The following is a 20,059-nucleotide window of genomic DNA, read 5'->3' on the forward strand; positions in this document are numbered from 1 at the left end:
AGCACCGGAAAGACATTGGCACACAGACAGATAAATTAGTTGAATCAAATACTACGTCAATTAGCTCGCAACGTTAGTAAGAGAAACAATGCTGACGTTAATAGCATTGATAATGTAGCTTGCAGTAGCTTACATTGACCAGTTCTTACAATTTATTTCAGTAGTTTGTAAACTGACTTTCTTACTTTAAACATTAGGATTCAGTATTTTTAGATAAACCATTAGCAAATTTAGTTTCTTCTCATTCGATCGCTTTTTCGTTATTTGTGGGGAAAAATACGTTCAAGAAGTTTTATTGAAATTTCGTAGAAACTTAATTACATTACAATTCACGTAAACCAAAAGAAATATTCCGTAATTAAATGAGCTCTCTTCGCTAAAGCAAAGTGGCTATGATCGACTATTATATTCCGCGATTTGAAATCATCGTTTACGAAACGAAAATAAAAAGACAAACATAATATAGCGAGCATCAATTTTTAAGATAAACAGAAGTCCGTCGTTAACCGTGTAATGGCTGTGCGAATGCAAATATATTGTCCATCTCAGGACTATAGGTTTCCTTCATTCTTCAACAATTTTATTGCTTTCGACTTAGCGGCACTGGAAGCGAATGACGTCACGTCCAGTCGTTTACTCTAGTTATTACTGAAATAGATTGGTACTTCATGAGTCGGTGGATATTTAAAAAAAGGAAGAAAGTAATGGTTGGGGATGTCAAGCGACTTATCGAATTATCGATACGATACATATTTATACCTTTTTTAATGCTTTTAACTACTTCGGTAGATTTCTCGAAATTGCCTTTGATATCACTGACACGTATACCATTTATCATGTTCGAGTTCATTTCTGATCATGATTTATTTATCTTACTTCACACAAGTGGTCCGTGAGAATAAATAATTTGAAAATAGTTTAATAAACATATTATAGATAGATGTTAAATAAAATATATCTCTATATATTGTTACCGTAATTTTATAAACATCTTTTATAATACAGGATATAATTATAAAATAAGTTAGAATTTAGAATATTATATATCATTAAGTGCAATCTTAGCAGCACATTTTTAAAACAAAAATATCGTGTGGGAAACATTACATTTTTCAAGTATAAAAATTATCATTGAATATAGCATTTATTTTTATTCTATGTAGTTTCTCTGTGCTTGGTCTACTGAATGCACCATCCATTTCAAACTCCCTTTAATTTCACGCTTTGCGTGCACAGGTACAGAAAACTGAGAAAACATTCAATGACTACGGAACTCCACAGATACCCCTCTTTTACCAAGATAGTTTAATCATAATGCTACGCCACAGCCGGGTTCTCGGAAATTAATATTTCGTAACTCACATCGGCTCTCGTGTTTATAGGCGGAAGGCTATAGGCGATTGATCGTCGGCCACGAAATACGTAAAATCCCGTGGGTCGCGTGATGTAGCATTCGCAATTTTCGCCGACGATGTTATATAGAGCGGACGTAATACGCGCATCCGCACACGGAGATTTAATCGCGGCGTGGAACACGCGCGTGTCCCATGAATTTTAATATAAATTTTAGCGCGCGTGTTTTTCGTCTATCGTCTACGGCAAATAGGGCGTCGGCCACCGGGACCGCCCTCGTAATTACCGAGGAAGATCGGTTTTATAGTTATTATTACTATACGTAGGTAATTGGAAAATGATATTATTTCTGACATTAGAAGCGACGATTCATTCAATCTTGCTCGAGTGTCGACTGTCGAGGTGTTTCCTATCGTAATTTGTTGCACAACTGTGACCTCGCGCAACACTATACCGACGACTTCCTATATGCCACCATCGTCAGCAACAGGATCGATAATGGTACTGTTCCCAACAGGAAAACGGCATAGAAAATTAATCTGATCTGGCGAAGTTCGTTGCCATCTTGCCCTAAACTGACCATTTCTACTTCATCCGCGTTGCGTCATTCTAAATAAAACATTTGTCCTACTTGTCGTTCTTTTTTTTTTGCTCACAGACACGGACGTACGATTGCCTGTCGTTGGTATGGTTTCCTTTTTTCTTGATTTTTTCCACATCGTATAGCGGTTAATTACGGGAAGTATTCCGGTACTTTTTATCGGCTTGTCCGAGTACGAAAATATTGTTCAGCGAGTCAACTACGTCCCGGTAGTCAAAAAACTTCGTACCGGCATAATACTAAGCGGATGCTATCGTTCGTAACTTTCTGCGAGCAAAAAATAAGCAAACATATCAACTGGAGAAATGAGAGGGAAACTTTTTTGTCGCTATGTAGGTATATGTTTCTACGTATTCGACCACGAGCCGTAAAATCAACTCGAATGAAGTTTTAATTGGAGTACATAAGCATTAAAATAAAGCTTTAGTGGATTAATTAACTTTTTTGTACGTTCCGCACAAAGCTAATTTTATCGCTATGTCTAATCTATTTACGCTTTAATTACCTACCTTCTATTAAATAAACTGCTTTTGAGATTAATTTGATGGAAAAAATTATGCCAGTGCAATTTCTAAATTTCATTTATACTTATTGACAAAAATAGATTTTGCTTGTAAAAAAAAAACAGAATTTTTGGGCGCGTTCGCTTCCTCTTGGACGAGAGGAGTGGAAATTTTAGCAAAACAACGATGTTCTATTGAGAATGCGCAAACACATCATGGAGATGAGTAAACAACTCTCGGCTCCCGTGAACGGAGCTGTCCTCTTTTAGAACAACACTTTCTCCCATCTATTCATTGCGTTTTGTCGGTTTATCATTTAAATTACGATTGAATTTTGATACGAAATTTTTCCCAACCTTTATCATTCTTAAAGAATTGGATAAAGATTTAAAAGGATAGGTAGAAATAATATCATTTGCCATTGTCTCTTGAAAATTACATTAAAATAATTTAATAGAAGTTAAAATAAAGCGCGCAACCAGAAAATTGCAAACGAGGAAGCAATTGTATACGTTACGTATTTCACGTTTCATCAGTTTTTTATGCCAATCACTGTGAAAACAGAAAATTGTTGTGATCATTATTAATTAAAACAATACGCCGTTACGTTTTAATATTTCGAAAATTACGCAAACATATTACAGTAAAAATTGATTAAATTTCGATCTTGCATTAAAATTGTATCACGTCTCCAAAATTTAGCGATGCGTGGAAAACTGATTTTTTTAAATAAATTTTTGCCAAATTATTAGTAGATATGTATTAATTTTATTTATTTTTTAATTGTGCTTTAATTACAAAGAATAATTTTATAAAAGCTTTCTTATGTAGACGCAAATTAGGTCGCTATTATTATCGCTTTCAAGACTTTCTTATTGTGTAAGTGAGTTTACAAAATGAATGTTGTTTATACAAATTCACAATATATACGTATCGTTATGAAAAGAAACGACGAAATTATACAAAGAGCAAAAAGAATTACTTATTTTAAATTCACTTTAGTGAGATGCTCTCGAAGGGCAAAACTGCTTTGCGGAAGTAACAAACTTTGCGCAGACATTCAATGTTTTAGAGAACCTTAACTCCCTTTGATTTTATATTCTTCGAGTCTGCGTTAGACGGCCCGTAGGACTCCTCCGCTTTTCTATTTTATCCGCTGTACACCTCTCGCTGTACGACTCTATTCCTGCCTCAGTTGCGCATAATCCAGTTTACGTATCGCAAGAGACGAATCATCCGTTTGCATTTCACGATATGAGGTCGCATGAATATTTGGCCGTCTGCCTCTCCGCAGGCAAGAGTTACGTATTCAGAAAATAGTTCGAGCACCATCGCGGCTGGACGGGGACCAAGAAGTAACACGACTCTCCAGGAAACTGGACTGTATCCTCTAAAGAGACTACTCTCTTCATCTACTTACGTATCCTAATCCGCGATATCCTCAATACGAATTTACATATAGCCGTCTCTCTAGCGCATCGCTTCCGCTTGACTTGCAACGATGTCTGTCATTTATGGCGAATCGATTCCTATTGTGAAAGCAGAACTACGATGTAGGAAAATGTGTTTGTCTACTTCAATTCGAATCTCTGTGAGAGGTATTTCCATTGATATGTTATTCGGATCAGCCGTATACGAAATGAAATTTTAAGAGAAGATGAATTTTGAGATTGTACGTATCTTATACATAAACGGATACCACACGCAAAGAGGTATGCTAAAACATTTTTCTATTTTTTTTTTTTTTCGAGATTTACACTGGTTTAGCTGAAGCAATACAGATGTGTGTGTGTGTGTGTGTGTGGAGAGTTCCATTAATCATCTCGAATGATTACTCTCGCAGCGTTCACTGATGTTTTCACGCGCACACCACGAGAATCTATGTACTCGTTGCGGTATGCGAGACAGTAAGTTTCATTTCATAACACGATGCTCTCTGTGTTGCCAGTTTCATGCCACTATCTTTTTCTCATGTATCCTCTTTATCTTCCCGTTGCGCAGTAGTCGCAACTTTAGGTGGACCGGGAAGAGCAGACACGATTTTGCGACCGTCTTAATGACGGTGGAATGAAGGAGGTGGTGAATTTTAATCAGAAGGTCCCCGTCGCCCTAATGGATTGCCAGGCGCGAAGGGACGCCGACTAATCACAATTTGTCGCTCGTTTCAGTAGTGGTGCCCACCCAATTGGCATAGCTTGCTCTGTTTATAGTCTAAACTCGAATTAATTTTACATCGGTTTATCTCATTTATTGTTGTTATTTTATCTTCGTTAATTCGATCGATTACCAGAACTGCGTAAAGGTATAAATATAGGAAACAATGTTCCCCTATTCTAGCTATATAAATATCATTTTGTATTTTCATAAACATTAAAAATGAATGTACCGTTCTGTTTTATATATATGTCGAAATTATTTATTTTATATATTATTATTTCGCCGCGTTTCATCAAAATGTAAAAAATTCACAAACTTTTACAAATTTGCTTAAAATAATTTTTTACTAAGTATTGAATACTTTTGAATGTGAAAACAAATGCAGGAATGTTTTAAAATAATTTTAGCTTCAACTAATAACGGCGCTTGTTCAAGCTCGCTGCCATTATTACAAGCTTCGAACTTGTAAGTGTAAGGATTAATCGAAACCGGGGATAAGAACAGGCGGAGTGAAGAGGCGGAACGTGCGCGCGGAGTTCGAAAAAGTAGTAAGGAAGTCCCGGAGTGGCAAAGGGCGCACCTACCACCACGTCCTCGCATCGTACGAGATTCGAATCACGCTTGTCTCCTCCCTCGTTTTCTCTCGTATTTTTCTCCTTCTTGGCGCGCTACTTGTTTCGCCTTTCGTCTTTCGGGCACGTCAACCTTCTTTCAGACATCCTCCATCGTCTTCTTTACCTCTTTCGCCACTACGCCGTGAAATTGCTATTTTCATTTTCTATTTTCACCGGCTTTCGCAAACGAACCGATCGAATCACGACCGCACACTGTTGACCACCCGTTCTATTCCGAATCCGGCTTGCTTTAACTTGTACGTTTTATTTCGTTAAGTAATTGCATTAATGAATACATAGTACAAACAAAACAAACGTATAACATTTCTGATATATACATATATATAATGTATAATACATTGATATAATTAAATCCAACAACAAACTAAATTTAAGAGTGGAAATAACTTGAATAAAAAGGGAAGGAATGTTTTTTGAACTCATCTTTGTTAACGTCACAAAATATATTCAAGGTATTATGTAACGTTAATTATAATGAAAACAAAACGATCAGGAAAGTTTCATGTTCAATAGTCAATAGCATTGTAATACTATGATCGTATCTATCGTGACGATCAGAACATATATGAAGTATGAAGTGCCACTTGAACAGGAAATGGTAATCACCGTCGGAATTTCGATCTTCGATTTTCGAAAACTCAATAATCATTGTCGTAACTTAGTTTACTAGTGACGCTTTTGTAAAGTTCCGATTGAAAGTTAGGCTTGCGATCATTAATAGGAAACGGTCATATTAATCGATTCCTCCACAATGGATATATCCAGCTTGGATTTGAAGCGAAATTTGAGTTGAATTGACTTTGCAGATTTCACTGACTCTGCGTTCCATTCCATCCTACATTTTCTGATACAGTTAGCGTATACAATACACGGAGATTCAGACAACTCGAATACGTCTCGTGTATATAATTTCTAATTTTAATTTCTACATTAAACGTCTAACTTACCTTTTCCGAAACTTGGTGTTAATTGGCATTCCCGCGATAAGAAATAAAGTGCGATCGACTTATTCTTCTAATCGAAGAAACCCTATTCGATGACTTTGCAGAGTTCCTTTTCGATACTGTAAAGTTCTCCTCGCGAGAGAATGCGGATGCCTCGCGCCGCGCCGTGCCGCGCCGCGGAGATCGACTTGTACAAACCTGCAGCTCATTACCGCGAATCCGATAGCCCGTCATTGGCGAAGTGAAAAGGGAAATAATGAGAGAAATAGTCTAGCCGGCGCGCGGGAGATGTTGTCACTTTTATTTTTCATCGCATTTTCCCCGAGAGAAATAGCGGCGCGGTTCCCTTACACAGCAATGGCAACGATAGTGTATACCCCCAGACGTCGACGTCGAATGCCACGGGAAGATGGATATCCTCTTTTTCTCTCCGCGCACCGAACTCCACCGCGGAAATGGTAATATATACGAATGATCGATCGTCGCTGGAGTGGAATCGGGCACGCCTTTGGGATATATTTTTTAATCTCGTTGCGGTACGTTTCCCTTTTTCTCTCCGCCACGGCCGTAGATAACATTTCGATTGTATTTACATCTTTTCTTGACGATTCATAAATTAGAAAGCTACCCCCGAAGCGCGGGATTATATATGAGGAAATTACAAACGGAGAGATAATTCTGCGAATAAAAGCGGATCTAGACTGTCGGACGACGGATTTCGACTGTCGGAGGAAATCCGTAGTAAATCCCAAGTTTTGCGTAATCATTTATTTCTTGACATCATTTATTTTCGTATTGCTTCGTGCTACTTCCGTGGATATCAGCGGAACTGCGCTGCCAGTTGAAGATATTTTAATCTTTCTTTCTCGCGCCCCGCGTTTTTTTCTAAGTACTTACGGCGTGCATGGCGAAAGATAACTTTATAAATGGTTTTTATATACATTATGATATAATATATCAAAGAAGATATGTTATACAGTTCACGTGTCTTATTTATTCAACTTTCATAAAATATAGACAGTCTAATAATCAATTTTTTGTTCGCTCACTTTATTTTATAAAAGTTTATTCCTCGAAGATGGATTTTGTAAAAAAAAGCCCGAGAGACGCAATTATCCAATTATCCATTCCGACTTTAATATATACACTATGTTCGTGTAAAGAAGCGCCGAGAAATTCGCAAGAACGATAGAAAGAAAGCGGAAAGCGAGAAAACTCGCGGCTGATTAATGCGTCACGGCTTTAACGGGAAAACAGAGAACCCGCGCAGACGCAGTATCCTCGTCCGTAGCTTCCTCCGGCGCAGCGAATATCTAATTACACTTGGAAATTATTTTTCCCCTCGAAAAGTAACGACCTAGTTACGCTGTTATTATTAATGTCTGAGTTGCACGGGCGAAAACGACTTTCGAGCTATCGCACGGGCCTCGTAAGACGGCATTTGTCTTCAAGATTATACGCTCGTTTCTCGAAACGTCCTTTTTTTTCCTCCCGTAACGCATCGAATAATGCAGCCGCTTATGAATGAAGAACTTATGAATATCGTGCAATAAATTACGATTAACACTCTACAATACAGTCGCCCTTTTATCACCACTCAGCACACAAATTTAGCCTGAAATCCGTACCTTTAACAAATGATAAATTCACTTTTTAATTTTAGATTAGTTACTTTAATTTAATTATTCTAATTTTAAAAGTGACATAATTACTTTTGCGGTAATAGCCCTTTTAGTAGCCTTTTATCAGTGAAACGTTAAGCATATACATATACATTTTGCTATGTTCTTAATATAAATTTAGGAAAATTCATGCGTAAAGCGTATACCTTGCCCTAAAAATTCTAATCGCGTTTAAAACGATCATGCATATGCAGCCGCAAGCGTATTACGTATTCTTTTACTTGTTCCACACACGTACACAGGAAAATTTCGGAATAATCTTCTCAATAAAAACTTCACCGCGTAATCCTACGTGTATCCACCTCGCGTGAACGTATCTTGCAGCCTATACGACGGCTCGTGTTAATCCTTTTTAAATCCATTTACGACGATGCGGCCGCATAAATTCATAAATAATGAGGAAATACGCTGAGCGAGATAGGAACGAAGCGGAACGACAGAAAGCAGAAGCGTGGACCCCAGCACGCGCCTGCATACGTTTCCCGCTGCACACGTTGCTGCTTACAAAGACACGGCTACCTGGCATCTATAAATCTAAAGCCGACGCTTGAGAGAGATAGCGTGCAACGCGGGCGAAAATTTCGGACATTAAGTAGCGGACAAAAATGGATTTTTCATGTTCTACCTGGTTCATGCGGCAACGTGGATAAAAATATCAAGGGTTTCCTGCCCGGTGTTTCCCGGTCGAGTTTCAAATTTAGTCGAAATTTATGCGCGGATTGCATTTATCGGTCGTATAAGATCCACTGTGGCGGACAATATGAAGGGATATAAGCGTGGTAAATTATTTAATTTTGAATCGCACTTTATTATATTAGTGATTTAATCACAGCTGTTATATGGTCGCGGATTAAAACGACTCGGATTAAAGCATGCGCGATAACGGAATATGGAATCATGTCCATTTGACGCAGCGGTCTTTGTTTATTCAGCGTTCGATTAGTAATTGCTTTTAGCATAAATATTTTCTCGGGCAGCTTTTACGATGTAACGCGCGTCTCCTGGGTATTTTTTTAAATTTGCTTTTACAACAAGATATGCTGCACAGCAAGGTATCCGTTAATATATAAGCATGGCCATTCCACCTTATAACACGCGTTAACGCGTCTGGACAATGCTAATTTCGCCGCTTGTCGCCCGCAGCACGGGCGTGTCAAACAATTTTAATTGCATGATTGTTGCCTTTAATTATCTAGCCTCGTCACCTCGGGTTGCAGCAGCGACAACTCGGCGATGAGGATAAATTAAACCTTGCCGCTGTGAATAAATACGTTTACTCGACGTTGTATCATCACCGCAGTCAATCAAGACCCTTATCCAGGCTGTCGTTGCAATCACTCACCTTCTTGGCCGGTACGTCCGATTACACCGCGCGAGGAAACTCCAAGAAACACAACGGTTTGCTCTGCTTACTTGACCCGAAACCACTTTGGAAGCGATTTCAAACGTAAAGTGTGTACGAACAGTGGCCATTCGCGTGTTAGCTCTACCAACTCGCGGCGAGTCGTGGCGAGTGTCGCCCCTCGAAACTCTCACGAGTTCGAAGTTGAAACACGAGACAAGCATTCGGGTGACGACGGTCGTCGTCAAGCAGTTGAAAATAGAACGTACCTAGGAGTAATTAAACCCGCTAATGCAAATGGATCGCGGGCGACGGCGAAACGGAAGGGGGGAATGGAACGGCGAACGAAGAGAGCGGAGATAGAGGATACCGTTTTCTCCGGGCAAGGCGTCGTCATTGCCTCTCTCCGTGAGCGCTAGCACACGCTCTTCGCGCGCGCGGCTGCGGCACCGCTGGAAATATAGGCGAAATATGCTAAGAGCTAACCGGGGGCGCTCGCGGTCTTAGCATAACAACGTCCTGACATTCGGCGCAAAACTTCTGAATATGCACGAGACGCTCGGAATTAAAACGAGATCCACCTTCGCGCTCCACGCGGCGCCCCTTCGAGGCCGACGTCGCGGTCGTATCTCCATTTACTTCCGAGCGACCGTACCACCGAGCGAGTAAGATATCGAGGAATATCGGTGAGGAACATCTCTCCGGAGAGTTTGTTAACAACACGCTCGCATTCAATCTCGATGGACGGGCTCGAGGACTAAGAGCGAAGTCGTTAACGATCCGCATTGCGTGCAAGCCCGAGTTTCCATTCATTTGTTGTTGGGATTTCGGACCGGGATGGTGAGGCGAGTTAAAGCTCGCCGTCCGCTGCACCGAATCGCTACGAAAAATCGAAGAACGGTGTGCACACCGACGCGACGGTAACGCTGTGGAAATGTTACCGTGTGTCTGTATTGTCTTTTTGTTGCAACCAGTTGCCTGGAGTTGCGATATATATCGGATTATATTTATCGAGGTTGAAGAATGTACAGAGAGAACTCCATTTTTCGTTGGTCTTGTCATAAAGTGCTCTCATCTACATCAAGAACACTTTAAACTTTTGTGGAAAGATGTAAGTTACCAGTAACGATATCGCTATTGATCACATTTGCTCGCTCAACTTTCTGTCAGTATTATGTTTCATTTTACGTATATCATGGTAGAGCGTGCCTCTTCAAGAAGTTAACTTCTTGTGATAACAGACTCGGATAGTTTGAGACCACCGAATTAGCACGTATCCCGTTGTATTTGCATTCCGTTTATCTCCCCTTGTCTCGGCTCCGCGGACCTAGAAGAGGTATGGATAAGGTGGTAAAATTATACGCGCCTTAATCTAAGCCGAAGAAGCCAAAGAGGCTGCGGCTGTGTAACGTTGGACTGTGGGCCATTAACATGGCAATGGCGGTTGTTATGGTGGTCCCGGCTGCACGGTCGAACGACAACTTTGTCCCTGACGACGAGTACCTACGGCCGCCGAGAACGAAGAAGTTGTATACCCAGGAGAATACATTAAGCGTAATCTCTCCCTCCGTCCCGGAAAATCACCTCGTGCGCCGCGGTAAGAGCGACAGGGTTGACTACTTCCTAGTTTATAAGCGAGATACAAGCGAGCCTTTCCGTGTACATCGATTGTACACGTACATTATGATTATGTCAGGCAACAATATTAACCACATTGTTGCGTCAAGGTTGGTATAGCGATAGCGCACAATCGACATTAAAACATTCATACATTGGAAATGACATTAATCCCTTCCGCAAATAACTTATTAATGGGATAAAAAGATGGATAGAACGTTAATAATTATACAAGAGAGGAAATACGCATGATACATTAATAACGGTACGCTCGTACACGGTGAAATTAATTTTATCTTACTGCGACGGGGTAAATTTTCGCGCGATATACGCGCAAATCCTCGTATCGATTATAGGCAGGCTCAGCGTAAACCGAAAGAGTATGGTCGTGTACATGCAATCAGCTTAAATAATCATAAAATTCTCGATATATAAAGCGTGTCGCGTCGCAATTTGCCAGCTATGCGATAAAACGGTAGAAGCGTAAAATACAGTTATTGCTCACAATAATACAGGGTGAGTCATTTAACTTGATTCACATTTAACCTATTCTAAATTACTCGTAAACTGTTTATTTCATGAAAAAAATTTATTTCGAACATAAGTTGCGTGCTATTAAAGGGAGCATATAATATAGTAATCTATTTTTTGTTTTTGCTACCTCGCTTTTTTATCGAGATATGAAAGTCTATTTTTTAACTGAAATTATATGATTTCTTTTAAATAAAATATGATCTCTTTAGTCGTTCCACATATAAAATTATTAAGGTAGTAAAAAAAATTATTCGTTTGAGAGATATTTAATACTTGGTATATATTTTGACATAAAATATAAAATATCTTGAAAAATATATTTATTTTTTGGGAAAGAAATAAAATGGGCTAATGAACTGATCTGGTTCTTAGAGTGTGCTTATTTCGTATTATAATCTAAGTAAATATAAACAATGAGATACGGCATACATTTCTTTCTCATTATTCTTCCCCAACAGTCTCATTTACGAAGTAACATCCACAGGGTACACACGCATATTTCTTTCTCCTGTGGGAATTGTCTGCCTGATTTTCAAGTATACGATTGTCATTTTTTCCTTTCATTCGTAACGCGTTAAATTTAGCCATAATAAATATTAATCAATGACTCTAATTCAAAGTCTTATTGCTTTTGACTCAAACATTTATCTAGAATTTCAACGATTTTTGAATTTTTTCCGACCTTTTCCAGTTTTTGTCTGTAACAAAATTTGACGTGGCAATTACCATTTGTTCGTCTCAATACGTTGAAGATGATCTTACAGATCATCTTCACTCTTTGCGTTTTTTTTACAGTAATTGATTCATCTCATTATTTTATGCATAAGTATTAAAGTACAATAATAAAATAATAGTTTATGAGATATTTTATACGTCAAAATATGCCAGAATAAAGTGTAAAATATCTCGCAAACTATTGGTTTTTTATAACTTGACCTTAATACTTTAATATGCGAAATTATATTATTTGAAAAAAAAATTCGAAAATGTCATTAAAAAATCAGCAGTTACCTTCATATCTTGATGAAAAAGCGAGGTAACAAAAAACAGTTTACTATATTATATGCTTCCTTTAAATAGCATGCAACTCTTGTTTGAAATATTTTTTCATGAAACAGTTTACGAGCAATTTAGGCTGATCCAATTAAGTGACTCACCCTGTACTTCGGTATCTCTGCTAGAGCGCGATAATGAGATTGCAAAGTTCATTGTCCCATTTCGAATCGATTATAATCGATGTCGGATATAAGACAACAACGTGCTATCGCTACCATGCACGTGGCGATAGTAGCCCGTTGAGCGAGTGAAGTTTTTACGTGTCCGATCTCATCCTGTGTGTGTCACACTATAAAACAAAACGGAAAAAAAAGACGAAAACGAATGATCGGAGCTATAGAGGGATGGAGACCTGGACATTTTTGCGCCGATGGAACTCGTCCGCCGGCACGCATATTTTGCATCGAGAAATTATTATCATCCATTCAATCTGCAATTTACCGACGGCCCATGAAAACACGCGTTGGAGGCAAAGCCATTGAAAGTTGCGGCGATAAAAATCGAATGTTGTTTAAAAATATACATATAGTATACCTATCCGTTGACTTTGCAATGTGTGTGTGTGTAATATATACATACACATGTATATACATTATATATATGTGTGTACATACGTGTGTATATGGCATAGAGCTTCCTTTCCAGCAATTCGCGTGAAAATTGATCGCGTGCGTTCGCGTAACCGCGTAGCCACGCTCCAAATGAGCCAATCCACCAATGACGCGACGCTGTTGATGCACAACGAGCATTAAAAAAAGAATTAACGAGCTCTCGGAACGAAAAGCCGTTCTTGTATTCCCCTGCCGTAGATCGTTCCGACGATTAAAAAGCTCACTTTTATTGGCGTCCTATCGCCCGCTCGTGGAACGCACCTGACGGGAAACGTGCATTACCGCCCGCGAGAACGGGGCACGTCAGGATCTGAAATAATTTCGCGTTTTCGACGCTGCTCGCAACATTGATAAAAATTTATTCTTCTTGCCGTGTTTCACGATCGGCATATCGAAGCGACGACATCTGGTTCATCGAGCTTAGATTGGGCTACTTTTAATACGGATTTATCGAAGTGCATCATTTACGTTCCGTCGAAACGTTGCACGTCAATTATATAATTCTAGAAAATATAATATTTCGATATAATCGAAATTTGTTATTATTTTAATTAAAATTATTAAAAATTAATTTTATTCTATAGAACTACTTATAATATAAAATTAGAATATAGAGCTCATTATTCGAAATACAAATTCAAAATCGATTCATAGATGAATGAATTTCTTTGATATGGTATTGAAGCGTCAACATATTATTTTCTAGAACTGATCCTCCCAATGATTAGCTTAAAAACATTTTTTTTGTTAAAAAAAATTCTCTTAAATACAAGCACAGAATACACACAAGACAACTTTAAACGTTTCATTGATCCCTCGCGGTTGAACGGACAGATGCGGCTCGCGGCTTTCGCCACGCTGTGTTTACTCCCAATTCATTTCCCGGGCCGCAACAATCGACAGAAGTGTCAGGGCGACGCCGTCAATAGAGGGAAAATCGAATGCGGCCAGTGGACCCGATAAAGTTCCGCGAAACGCTTCCTTAATGCGGAGGTATAGCGCCTGTTGGAAGCTGTATCGGAGAGCTCAGTTGGAAATAAACTCAACCCCTTTTTCACAAGTTGTAGTAGCAGTAACCCTCTGGATACCCTTTTTAACCCCCTGGTGGCCGTCATTTCCACCCCTCGCGCTATAGCCACGCCACTTATGTGGCCGTTCTTATCCACCAAATTCCACGGAATGGTCTGCCACAAATAGAAATGGCGACGGTGCTGCGTGATCCTGCGACGCAGTTATATCCTTCGATACGTGAGGCGGAAGCTAGTGTGAAAGGGTAAAGAAGAAAGTACAAATGACATAGCAACGGTGTAAGGGAGAAAGCGTTGCATCGACGGGGTATATATGGACTTCATAGATGTGCGAATAATTCGAGGCACGTACCACCGATGGATTCGCATGGATAAGTCGGATCCCGTAATTACCTGTCCGATACAAAATCGATGTCAAAGAAAGACTGGCAAGAGAGGAAACGTGATCGAAAACGCGACTGGGCCGGGGCGTGTAGGGAAAACAGGGGATGGAGGCGATGGAGCTGCGATTTATTATTCCGACACTCGCGCACGCTGCTTTTACGATCCACCATATTTCTTGCCGTGAAGATTACCGAAGTGTTGGATTCGAAAGATTGATAGCGCTTAAGTATTGTTTGGCGAAAACAGAGAGGAACCAACGTAATACTTTCGATGCGCGCGCTACGCTAATAATCGTGTGTTTCGTCGGCGGTTAATTATTCGATAAAACCTACTCATGTTATCTTTGCCTCCTTGATCATGTTGGTTGTGATCCGAAGTGATGTTTCAATAAATTAATTCCCATTTTATTAAATAGGAACGAATAAATATAATTGCAAGTTTTTGCTTTTTTTCATGAATTTGCACTCTGATCTCACCTGAAAATAAAATAACGAAAATGTGATTAAAAAACAATATCGTAACGCAACAAATGAAATAAATTGAAAATATATACGAGCAATCGTATAACGATGGCGATGTACAATTTCAAATGTACATTCCCTGAAGCAATGATCCTGGAAAAAGTACACGTTCGGAGGGAAAACTTTTTCCGAAGTTTTAAAACGCATTTCACAATCAATTTAACCTTCTACTGATAGGGTTCTATCTAACATCGAGGGTTGCACGTGATCGATAGTCTCGTTTTTAAAGCCAAAATTATACGAAGATCTCTTGATAGTTTAATATGTAAAAATAATTAATTTTAAATTATAGATTGATGAAATTTTTTTAAAAATAGTTTTAAAATATATAATTGACACCGTTAAATATAAAATCGTCCGACAAATTCATCGTTTGATTAACTTCATATAACTTTAATTATGTGCTACACGAAGAAAAAACTTTTCTTTATTTTTGCACTTTTTTTAATTTTGTCTGTTCTTTCCTACTTCGTATAAAAAAGTTTGTATGGAAAAACATTTCATATAATTGGCTCTATCCAAAGTCTCGATATTGCAGATAACGTTGATCTGTTCGACTTCTCATTAAAGATTACTTTTCTCTTCAATTTCTTTCTTCTTATTTTCACTTTTATTTGCAAAATAAACTACAATATTTGACTAAATTTTGTGAAATTGTAATTTAATTGACTCTTCAGCTTTCAATTTAATGACCGGTATATGATATAAAATTTATTATATATATATATATATATATATATATATATATATATATAGGATATACACAATAATAGCGTATGTGTACTATATACTTTATTATTTTTACTATACTTTAATTTGTAAATATAATTTCTAAAAAACATATTTTTAAAAAGCGGAACATTAAGAAAAATTATTTTTTTATTTTAATCATGTATATACTGTTAAACAATAAGTTAATAAAAAGTGGATATAAACTATAAATAATATTATAATGTTAATAATTATAAAATAAACATTAATACATATGGTATATCAATCGGACCAGTAAACATTTTTGTAATTTATCCCGATATTTTTTTGTGAATAAATATAATTTAACATTTTAGCACGCATATTATTTTATATAAAAATTGTATTTATAGTGAAGATGATAATAGAGTTTGATGATCAAAGGGACAGTCAGATAATTAGTAAATTGTAATTCGTTTTGAGTAATTTTCAGGGAATATTATTATAGTTTACTTTATATTAACATATATAAATATAGAAATGCATTTTGAAATCAAATATCTCGGCAAATGAGTACCGGAGATTTGATTGATATTCGATATTTTATCCTGCACGCGATAATTCTCTGATGAGTTCGTACGAGATGTGTAGCCATTTCATGCATGCATTCGTACGTAACTCCATCTTTTATGATAATTTTTTTATAATAATAAATAATTAATGAAAAATGTCAACATAACTTCTTAATCAAGATTAAGGATATAATGATCTTATTTCTTTCTTACTTATACAATCAAATTTTCTAAGACATTGCATAAGTCTGCCAAAGACTACCATGAACAGCGAAAATTTCTTGCATCGTCCTTTAAGGTTTAATAACGCTTGCTGAGCCTCGCCATTGCCATAAAGCCTCAGGTAGGAGACAGAGTGCCGAAAATCACCGTAGTTGCAGTTGCAATGGCATGTTTGCCGCGAGCAAATATCGTGGAAGTCCTTGGCGTGTCGTTATGTCGAAGGATTCTGTTGGGATATGGCGTAAAAGAGGGGTAAAGCCAGGCAGAGTGCTCCTATCTTTATTTCGTGACACTTGAAAGCCGAATATTGTCGTACGTACAATGTACAAAAATGCGAAATATTTATAGAGAATTTTTCCAAGAGACACATCGTGCATGTGAAATTATGTGAAATAACCGTAGGTATTCTTCTGCAGCAATTTCAGCGAGAAATGTAAAAACAGTCCAAGTAGAAAGACGTGATGTCAGATTGTTCCCAATATGTAACAAAATATCTTACACAGGAGATTTATCTGCAAATATTGTGTATAAAAATTCAATATTTAACTTCATTAAAGGGAAAGAATTAATAATTGCGAAGTTACTTCGTTCGTATCGGCAACAATAATAAAAATTATCATTATTTTTGCACAGTTCGTGTACATAATCATGTCATAATACTACGAATAAGTTTTTATTTCACTTTGTGATAAACACGGCGCCTTTAATTCTAACAGCGTTATATTTACATCTCTCATTTGGCGTTCTGCTGATCACAGCAGAATGCGAAACGAGCGCTAACGAGCAAATCACTCGCGTGACAGTCGAGATAGATTCAGAAATTAAAATCACTCGTGTCGGTGCACACGCGAGTAAAGGACCGTTAATTATCCTCGGTCCATTATCTCAACGGCAAAGTTGCACGCGTTCCGTGGCCCAACCGCTTCCGTTTCCGACTTTTATTTACGGGGCTACCCACGCGACAGATAGAAAAACGAGCGACCGCAAAAACAAAAAAAGAGAGAGGGAGAGAGAGAGAGAGACCTTCATACGGGCTAATTCGCGGACCCTTTCTTCGACGCTGCTTCCCGAATTCTCCCCTTTATTGCTGTAGGAAACAATGCAGCAGCGATTAAAACGGCGGGCCGGTTTGCATGTGTTTAGTGCACGTGTTTGTTCTGTGCGATGAGAGTATAACGCGATTGAATAGGGATTAAATGTTCATGACAAAAACCGAACTTTTTTTACGCGGCCACGTCGCCATTTCATGATTATTTATGGCGCTAATATATTGCGCGATAAACGATATCGGCGAAATTGAAAAACTGATATAGGAGTACTTTGACAGATTACTAGCCAACGGGAAATAGCGCGCGGCGTTTGTTTAAACAAATTTTCGCGTAAACAAGTTTGCTTAGGCTGTTCATTTAAATTAGTTTGATTACCGAGTGAGTACATTCGTCGACTTGTTGTTGAACGTTTGAACGAAATGATTGTAACTCTGTCACATTCGTGTAATGGTTCTTTTTTTTACCATTTGACGATATCAGTGTAGCGTAAATTTAAAAGTACCTATAAAATATTCATAAATGTATAAGCATTTCATGTTGTATTATGCATGATTAACACGTTTGCAGAGAATAATTACATGAAAAACGCGTATTCCAAACATTTACGTTATTTGAAAAAGATACGAACTCTACAAAAATTATGACGTTTATAAAATATTCTATAATTACGTGATAATCTACAATATGAAGCTCATTTTAGACGATTTATAATTTGCATCGAATTTCAAAATATGTGTAATTGTATTTACAATTTTATATGCATACATTTAATACGTGCATATTTTAATAATATATTCTACATATACGTTATATTTCTGTTCTTCAAATGTATTACACAGAATATAACTATGAACAGAATCCTACCCTGAATTCTGACACAAATAATAGGTCATCTAAAGTGAGGTTGACTGTACTGCATTCTCTCGGAAATAATCATGCTGCAATTTCAGTACACAAACAATTATACAGTTCAATATCGCTAGCACTGGCAATTACTTTTATCGTTATCACTTATCATTAGGCATATAATTCTTCTCAGTGCATCTGCGTATTGGCAGATGCAAGTGATCGATGAATTCTGCGAATACCCACCATCGAATGAGCATTGCGATAAGTCACTCACATTGCTGAATCCATAGAGTGTGCGGTCATTACGAGAGACTAAAATGTATGTACGTGTACAATCAAACCGCGTGCGCGCAGTGAGACAAGCTAGGAGATGAGCAATAATTAATATATGCTGAATAGTATTTGTCGAAGCCACCGTGAATCATTACGCTTGCTGCGGTATGCCCGGTATCTAAATAGACTAATCTAATCATTTACCTCCGCTGCATTTGTATACCATTTCTCTCAATAATACCATGTAATTTGGTAATGTTAACATTTTATGTTATAGGATGTATATAGTGATACGATCTCATTCTAAGTTAACATACTTTATTAATGAAAATTGAATTTATTCCCAACTTGTCATTTTTCTGTTTTCGAAAAATATGTTTTGTGGGAATAACGCATAGAATCCATCTTGTTCTTCAATTATGTAATTTTTTTTACTAAAAGTCACTGATGGCGCGGGGGGGGGGTATAGGTATATCATATTTAAATTCTACTACATCCGTAGAAACTTATGTATATGTACGACGATTACATTCGCCAACTGCGTCAAATTGTTTCCGATCAGGTTTCTCGGTCCAATCATCCTGTGCGGAATCTATTAAGAAATGGAAATGATCAACGTCGCCGATTCACCATTTTCACGAGAAATCAGACAGAGTACCTACGAGAATTCTAGATATTCGGGGAAAAATACGAAAAGGCCATGCGTGCACGATGAAAAGATGTTTGCGAATGCACGCCCCGAGAATTCCTCCCGTCGTCGATTTCTTTGCTTCTCTGCGAAAAATTGAAAGTCGTCCCTGGGAAAGTAATTCTTTACGCGCGCGATGGAAGTTACATAGATGGGGAGTATTCATCAAATATATATGGCACTTGTGTGCCGTTATGGATATATGCGAAAAAAATGTAAAAAGTTTTAACGTGGATTTATGACACGGAGCAACGATAAGAGGATAACCGTGTGCCATGTAGAATCGTGTGTGTCGTCAAAATATAAATCGTCCGATTCGAAACAGCATATGCTTAACACACTATCGCAATGACATAGTGCGTGACGATTAAAATTTCCATCTGAGGGCAGTAGATCACAGACCGATTTCCATACTACACGATCACATCTTTTACAAATGCGTCGAGTGCCGATTGCGTCACAAATCACATGCCGAATACGTTACGCGTTAATCATCGATCACACAAAGTACATTTTATCCCGTCACACGGTGTGTGCACGCGCAATATACATTTTATTTTATAAATTATTTTTTCAATCACTACGCAGTATAAATGACAGAAAAATAAATTTTCAAATACAAATTTGCGTTACTTAGCTATTTATGGAAATTAATTTTCACGTATCTGTAAAAGATTAGTGGAACATTCTGTACACCCACGTAAATCTACGAATAAATGCATTTTCTGCAAATATATGTGCGAGTGCT

The 20,059-nt window shown here is 37.8% G+C and overlaps 1 protein-coding gene across 6 annotated transcripts in view; it reads left to right on the plus strand.

Annotated features, from left to right (window-relative positions):
- The window catches only part of LOC139811246 (TWiK family of potassium channels protein 7), a 204,211-nt gene that overhangs the window by 149,408 nt on the left and 34,744 nt on the right, over nucleotides 1-20,059 (plus strand). The gene's annotated exons all lie outside the window — the stretch shown is intronic.

This window comes from Temnothorax longispinosus, chromosome 4 (assembly GCF_030848805.1).
Source record: "Temnothorax longispinosus isolate EJ_2023e chromosome 4, Tlon_JGU_v1, whole genome shotgun sequence".
Taxonomy (NCBI): Eukaryota; Metazoa; Arthropoda; class Insecta; order Hymenoptera; family Formicidae; genus Temnothorax; species Temnothorax longispinosus.